At 38.1% G+C, this 7,360-nt stretch overlaps 1 long non-coding RNA gene across 1 annotated transcript in view; it reads left to right on the top strand.

The window, feature by feature from the left end:
* LOC108530091 (uncharacterized) overlaps positions 1 to 6,926 on the top strand; it is a 20,721-nt gene extending 13,795 nt beyond the window's left edge. Inside the window, exon 3 of the long non-coding RNA XR_001885754.1 lies at positions 6,837 to 6,926. This is a non-coding gene — a long non-coding RNA (uncharacterized LOC108530091). The remainder of the gene's footprint in view (positions 1 to 6,836) is intronic.
* Positions 6,927 to 7,360: the final 434 nt, after the last annotated feature.

The raw sequence follows: 7,360 nt of genomic DNA, 5'->3' as shown, positions 1-7,360 counted from the left end.
AAAAAAAAAAAAAAAAAAAAAAAAAAAAAATTCAACCTCGAGACCGAAGTCCATCATTCGTAGTCCACAGTAGAATATATGAAACCACGAAGATTTTTAATTTCCCTTAATAAACCTGTTTACTGAGCATTTCCATTTCCCCACTTTCCCCTATTTTGTTTTAAAACATCCTTTCATGAAAGAACAATATTTAAATAAACCTTTGAGGAACTGATAGAGCTGTTTAACAAATGAGGTAATTATATATTATCATTCTCCCATGCCAGGGGTTTATAAAGGATTTAAAAGTTTGTTTCTGCATTTGTTTTCAAGGACTTGACCAGGCACAGAAACTCCATATATATCAGCAACTAGGGAAAATTGATTCTAATGGATTTTTATTCCAAGAACAGCAATCTTTCTATTTCATATTGCACATGAATATTAAGTAAACTACCTGCTGGAAACAGAAAAAAAAAAGCTTTACTCAAATATAAGTTGCTGATTTAAATAAACTATGGTACCTTAAATAGAAAAAACTCTACATATAAACAATAAAGTAGCATTTCTAAGTGTAGCTACTAGGTTTATTACTGAATTCTGCAGGGAACTGAATGACCTAACCCCAAATACCACCCTTTTATGACCAGTTTGTGTGGACGGTTATAAATAGTGCAGTGAACTCTGCCTACAAGGCTGTAAGCCAAAAATTTTTGAGTGAATAAAGGGACTGCTGTTCTTTGTGAATAAGCAATTATTAAATGTTGTTTCTGAAACTGGAAGCTGAGTAAAGCCGTTTGTCAGTAGACAGTCTAATATAAAAGAAATTAATTTGATAAAAGTTGCCTCAAAAATGGTTTGTGTACTTTTCATACTAAGTATGGCTCTATTTACACATGTAAAAATTACTTCCATGTCGACACAGCATTGATATAATATTTATTCATTAAAATTTATTCATTAGAATAAATTACATAGTGTCAAAACTTTGGGAACATTTCAGTGTAAGAATTGTCTGTGCTCTTAAAAAACTATTCTGTTTATAATTGGAATACATATTCATTGGAGAATGTGCAACAATAAATACATACTGACCAAAAGATGAATGAAAACTATTCAAACTCTTACCATCTAGAAGCAATCAAGTGTACCTTACCTCTTTCCTGTTAGTGAATATAGGTATACATCTCCATTTTAAATTGCTGCTGTTGGCATAATTGATTTTTACAACCAACTTTCAAAACCAACTTGTATAAGCCCAGATTTTAATTGGGACATACAATTCTAGGGCAGCAAGAGTGGAGGAAAATATACAGGAAATAGTGACACAGAAGGAGCAACACCATGCAATGTGTTTTGCTTCCTGATGATACTCTCAGAGGCAAGGTCTGTTCCTTAGCAGGGGCACTTCCTGGCTCAGGCACTATGTGCTCAGAAAGGCCGTATGGAGAAATCCTATCTTGGAACAGTCTTTTAAAGGAAAGAAGGGGAAGGAATTTATCTGCTGCCTCCTTTTGACTTCTTTCTTCCACTGGTCAAATTTTGTCTCATGAGGAAGTTTACTCCCTCACATTACTCAGCATCTTTGGGAGTCACTTGCCAAACCACATCCCATGTCCTGAAATGAGATTCTCTGTCTAAATTTGGAAGTGACAGGACCAGAGACTGTAAATGCATAGCTGATGGCCCCAGGAGGTAGATTTTTATAGGTCTACACCTAGCAGGTCAGCCATAGTAAGTGCTTAGGTAAAACAAAGTGAACCAGGGCCAATGAGACAACTAAGAAAACCTGTGAAGGCAAATAAGGTATATACTGAAGAAATAATTTAGGTTATTTTTCACAATAACTAAGGCTGCAGTGAAAATCTTTTTGCATATATCTTGTGTACTTCTATGTGTATGGTCTTAGAATAAATTTCCAGGAGATGTATTACTGAGTCAAAAGTTACAATTACTATAACTGTGATACACTTGAAAAATTGCCCTCCGGAAAGGTGAGACCAATTTTATCCATCCAACAGTCACAAGAATACTCATTTCCTCATGAACTTGCCAATGCTGTCGTTTGTGTCAGTCAGTGTTTGTGAGATTATGCTGTAGCAACTAATGACCGGCAAATGGCAGTGGTTTACAACCAACATTTTTTTTCCTTTTCACCTATGTTAACTGCAGATTGATTTAAGCTCTTCTCCATGTGCCATTGATCTCAGGGCTCAGACTAAAGGAGCAGCCCCGTCTCAGTCTGATGCCAAAGGAAGCAGAGGGATAATGAAACTCCAGAATGACTCTTACAGTCTCTGCTCAGAAATGACACGTGTCACACTTGCTTATGTTTCACTGGTCAGAGAAAGTCACACTGCAAAGGTTGATTTCAGTGAGGCAGAGAGTTATAATCCTTGAAAAGGAAAGGGCAGTGAATAATTGGGAAAAAAATACAATCTACCACATTATCTTTGCCAACGAAAAGTGGGAATGGAATAATATAATTATTTTAAATGTACATTTCTTTGATTACTAGTTAGGTTGAAATTTTTTTTATATGCTTATTGGTCATTCATTTTTCATTTTTTGGAAATTGTTCTTGCCTTTTGCCCATTTTCTGACAGAATGCTTTCTTATTAATTTGTAATTTTATTAATTTTGTAATTTAAACTTTTTGCATATGAAAGATGTATATATTTCCTTCATTCAATTTAAATAATGATGTTTTCCAAAGACAAATTTTAAATGCATGTGGTCAAATACACGTTTTTTTAAAATGGTTTTCTATTTCATTTCTTGCTTTAGTGTAGTAGAATGTTACATTCATGTTTCCCATTGAATCATGCCTCCAAGCATCCATGCCCTTGTGTGGTCCCCTCCCACTGCAACTTGGCCATGAAGCTTTCTTTGGCCAAAGAGAAATTAGCAAAGCATGATGCAAGGAAAAAGCTTGATAAGCACTTACACATTGAAAGTTACACACTGAAACTTACACCTGAAACGTTTCCTCTTGGAACGCTCTATCACCGAGCCTTGAGCCAACATCTAAAGAGGTCCAGACATGTCGAAACTCCATGCTATTAGAGAAAAAGGGGCATATCTGACTAGCTCACAGCTTTTCCAGCCCTCCTCGTGGAGGCACCAGACATATGAATGAAACCATTGAGATTTCCACACCTGAGTTGAGTGTCTGCCAGCAAAACCAGCAAAGTGCTTCCCAGCAGAGGCCAGTACAGTTGCAGAATCATGGTTACAAATATGATGGTTGTTTTGAGCCATGAAGTTTTTGCTTTGATTAAATAACTGAAACTCTTAGTTTAGTCCTTCTTTTCTCAAGAATTTAAAATGTTCACCTGTAGTTACTTTGCTGGTTTTGTAGTTGTTTTGGGTAAACATTCAGCTTTGTCCGTTTAGAATAAATTCTTGTGTAAAGAGTGGAGTGAGAATTTAATGGCAGTTACTGTTATTACTCCCATTTCACAAACGAAGAAATTAAGGCTTAGGCTTAGTGAAGTTAAGTGACTTGTCTAAGACCAGACAATAAGAAGCAGATCAAGATTCTTACAGTCTGGCCCCAGAGCTCGAGCTCCTACCCCTCTACGGTGGACCTGGAGCCCAGGCAAGGGCAAGGGGTCTGCCCTGCCCCTCACCAGCGGCTGCACATCACCTCACAAACAAGCATCCACACACTTGCTCTGTGTCTTTCATAAAATATGGGAATTAGAAAGACTGCTTTTAAATATTTTACCCTGATTTATTTTATCCTAAAATAGGATCATCTCAAAAAGAAAGAAAGAAAGAAAGAAAAGACACAGATTGAACATACATGAGTCTCCCCTTGGGTTCATCCTATGAAGTCACAGGGGAAAGTGGTTTATCTGTATCTATATCTACAATGTCTATAGATATCCCCATCAAATGCCAGAAACCAAAAGAACACCGTGAACAGACCCACAGTTCTGAAGAATTATCAAATGTGTAAACCAGAGGGAAATACTTTCAATTCAGGTGGTGAATTAAGCACAAACATTTATCTACTCTTCCTCCTGAGACTCCCAGTAAAATGATGATAAACAAATTTTTTAAAAAGTGTAAGCCCACAACAAAGCAGGGCACACCCAGAAAGCAAATATTTAATAATAAAGATGAGTCAAGGAAATTAACACTAAAATAAATACAAGAGGCAGTTGATCTACCCAGCAGACTACATAGAACTTCCAGATTCAAAAGTCTGAGTTGACAGGTGGGGTGGAGATCAAGGGGATTGATTGAAGATTCAGATGCAGACTATGTGGCTCCACATACCTACCCCTTCTCCTTCATCAACCTCAACAGCAACTGGGTATTCATTCCTTGGTCAAGAGTTGACTGAAAGGATTTTTCCTTAAGTAATAGAACAAATCAACAGGGATAAACTGGAGCAGCTAGTGTGAACTTGGTATTCCTGATAAAGTCCTTCTCATTCTGGCATTCAGGGTACCTCAGGCTCTCACCCACTCACTTTAAAGTGAAGCCAATGGGAATAGGCTGTTTCACGCCTTCCCACTCTGCAGGTGAAAGAGTCTTGTAATAGGACAGTCACCCACATCCCAGAAGAGGAGGTGGAACCCAGATACTGTAACAACTATACAAAATCTCAGGTGAGAGCAATTGTCCTTCCTACCCCAAATATCATTCTTTAGATGATAGAAAATGAGAGTCAGCTGTCAATATATAGATTCAGGGAAGCAAAATACTATTAAATATGGTGAAAAGAAGATAAATAAATCACATGTATTATGTAAGAATAAATGGAATTATCTAGCAGAGCTTCCAACCATTAGCAAAATGAAAGAAACTATATGGAAATTTTGCAAGACTGATATAGACACACACTTATATGTATACGTGTATACATTACTATAGTTTGGATGTTTTTCCCTTCCAAATCTCATGTTGAAATTAGATCCCCAATGTTGGAGGTGGGACCTAATGGTAGGTGTTTGGGTCATTGGGTCATGGGGGTGGACCGCTCATGAACAGGTTAATGCTTTCTCTGGCAGCAGGGGGATGATTGAGTAAGTTCTTACAATATTGGTTCCCACAAGAGATGGTTGTTAAAGAGAGCATGGCACCTCTCCCCATCTCTCTGCTTCTTCTCTTGCGATGTGATCTCTGCACACATTGACTCCCCTTTGCTTTCCTCCATGAATGGATGCAGCCTGAGGTCCTCACCAGATGCAGATGCCAGAGACACGCTTCTTGTATAGCATACAGAACTGACTCAAATAAACCTCTTTTCTTTATAAATTACCCAGCCTCAAGTATTCCTTTATAGCAACACAAAACAAAGACATACATACACATACATACATATAGATGTATACACACACATATATATACAAATATAGGAATATGTCTATACAAATATATATGGTGAAAAGGAATATAGCAGGCAAAGGACAAAACCCAACTTAGGAAAAATGTCTCAGAACATTCCCTACGATTACTTACCATGATATTGCAGGGTTACAGAAACAAATGTAGAAACAGATCAATGCATTAATGGAAATTTCATCTGTGATAAAAATCAGGGGAGTTTGGATTCAGTAAACGGTATAGTGTCAAGTAGCTATCCATGGAGAAAAATAGAAAGTTATATCCTTGATTCACACAATATACAAAAGTTCATATGGCTTCAAAGAGCTAAACATAGAAAATGGTAAGAAGTCAAAGAAAATAGTAGAAGCATATTGTTTCTGCCAAGAGAGCATTAATAATCAGCACCTGACATTCAGGATAGGATTCTGCCACAAGAAACAAGCATACCAAGGGACAGGAATCAGAGACAGATGATAGCGTTTTACCTTAGAGAAGTCCCAGCCAGAAAGAAGGAGAGCCAGGGAAAATTCACCCTTTCTGGTCCTGGGGGACTGTGGGAAGAAGAACTGGGCAACAGAGTAGGAGAGTAAATCATTGGACATATGTCCTAAGAGAGGAAGTCATGTCAGATCAACTGAGGAGAACCAGGGCAGAAGAGCTCTTGCTTTACTTCTACATGGGTTGTGGAGGACATGGCTGTGCCCGGGTTGTGTGCTAACACGGTGGTGTCCAGCAAGGTTAGGAGAGGGACAGATTGGGTAGAGGATCATTGTATTTCTGAATTCCTGTGCTTCTCCAAGTGGATACACCAAGAGCCATCAGAGCCTGCTATAAAGTGAGTGGGTTGGCCCTGCACCAAACAATTAACTGTTGGTCACCTAGGCCAGAGGGCCATATATATTTGTATGCATGTATTCCTTATGTGTATATATATATATATGTATGTTTGTCTTTGTTTTGTGTTGCTATAAAGGAACACTTGAGGCTGGGTAATTTATAAAGAAAATTTATAAAGAGGGCAGGAGGAAATATGTGGCAGATGCTCAGTGGAGTCAGCAATTCAGCAAAGACCAGAGGAAGCCAAGGGAGTGGGGAGGCTGCTAGGGTTCTTACCAAGCTGAGAAGAAATAGACTTTGGTGTCACCAGCTGCAGAATGCCAGTGGTAGATGCTTACTGAATACATGTGGCTTGGATGGAGCCAAAGATCACCCAATGAGCACCAGGACAGCTGTTTTGCAGATGGCGCTAGTGAGAATCTGGAGCACTGTGCACATTCCTGAGCCCTCCTTCACTCTGTCTCCTGAGTTCACGTTAGCCCACCTCTTTCATCTACCAAATCTGATCTTGGGAGAAGTAGCAGTGAAAGTGGATATAGTGGTGGTGGGATGCACACAAGATTGACTAAACAATTATCCCCTAAAAATGAGCATTACCTAAAGGGCCTGTTTAAATTGTTTAATCAGGTTAAGGTGTAAATTGGCTTGACATTTAGTTATTTTTCTCTTCTCTTTAGCAGGTAGGCCTCATGAAGATGATGGACAAGGGACAAAATGAAGAAACTACATTCTCTCTGGACATCAAAGTGTAAACATTCATATCAGCAATAGGCTATGGGAAAAACTTTCCAAAAACATATAACACAGAACTAATGTCCTTAATAAGAAGACATAACTGTAGAAAAACAAAGGATTAGAATAGGCAATTCAAACGAGATAATTAAAATGCCCATAACTATATGAAAAAATACTCAATGCCTTTTAAGGAACTGTAAAGTAAAACAAAAATAAGATTTTTTTTTTCTCAGTATATTGGCAAACGAGAAAAAAGCTGATAATCCCCTTGTTTTTTAACATAAATATTTGCTGAGTCTTGCGATACTCTGGTTGACCAGATGCCGCCTGATTGAAACTCCACGTGAATTCTCTTATTTAAGGGTATCAGCATAATCTAAGAGGAAGTCCTTTGGAAGAGATCTCCAGAGGCACAGAATCTAGTGGCAGCTCTGAAACAGATTTCTTCAGTGACCTTGGGTGTAGA

Source organism: Rhinopithecus bieti, unplaced genomic scaffold (assembly GCF_001698545.2).
Source record: "Rhinopithecus bieti isolate Rb0 unplaced genomic scaffold, ASM169854v2 scaffold_1304, whole genome shotgun sequence".
Taxonomy (NCBI): domain Eukaryota; kingdom Metazoa; phylum Chordata; class Mammalia; order Primates; family Cercopithecidae; genus Rhinopithecus; species Rhinopithecus bieti.
Note: the sequence above shows the minus strand (reverse complement) of the source record. Positions and strands in the feature narration are given on the sequence as shown.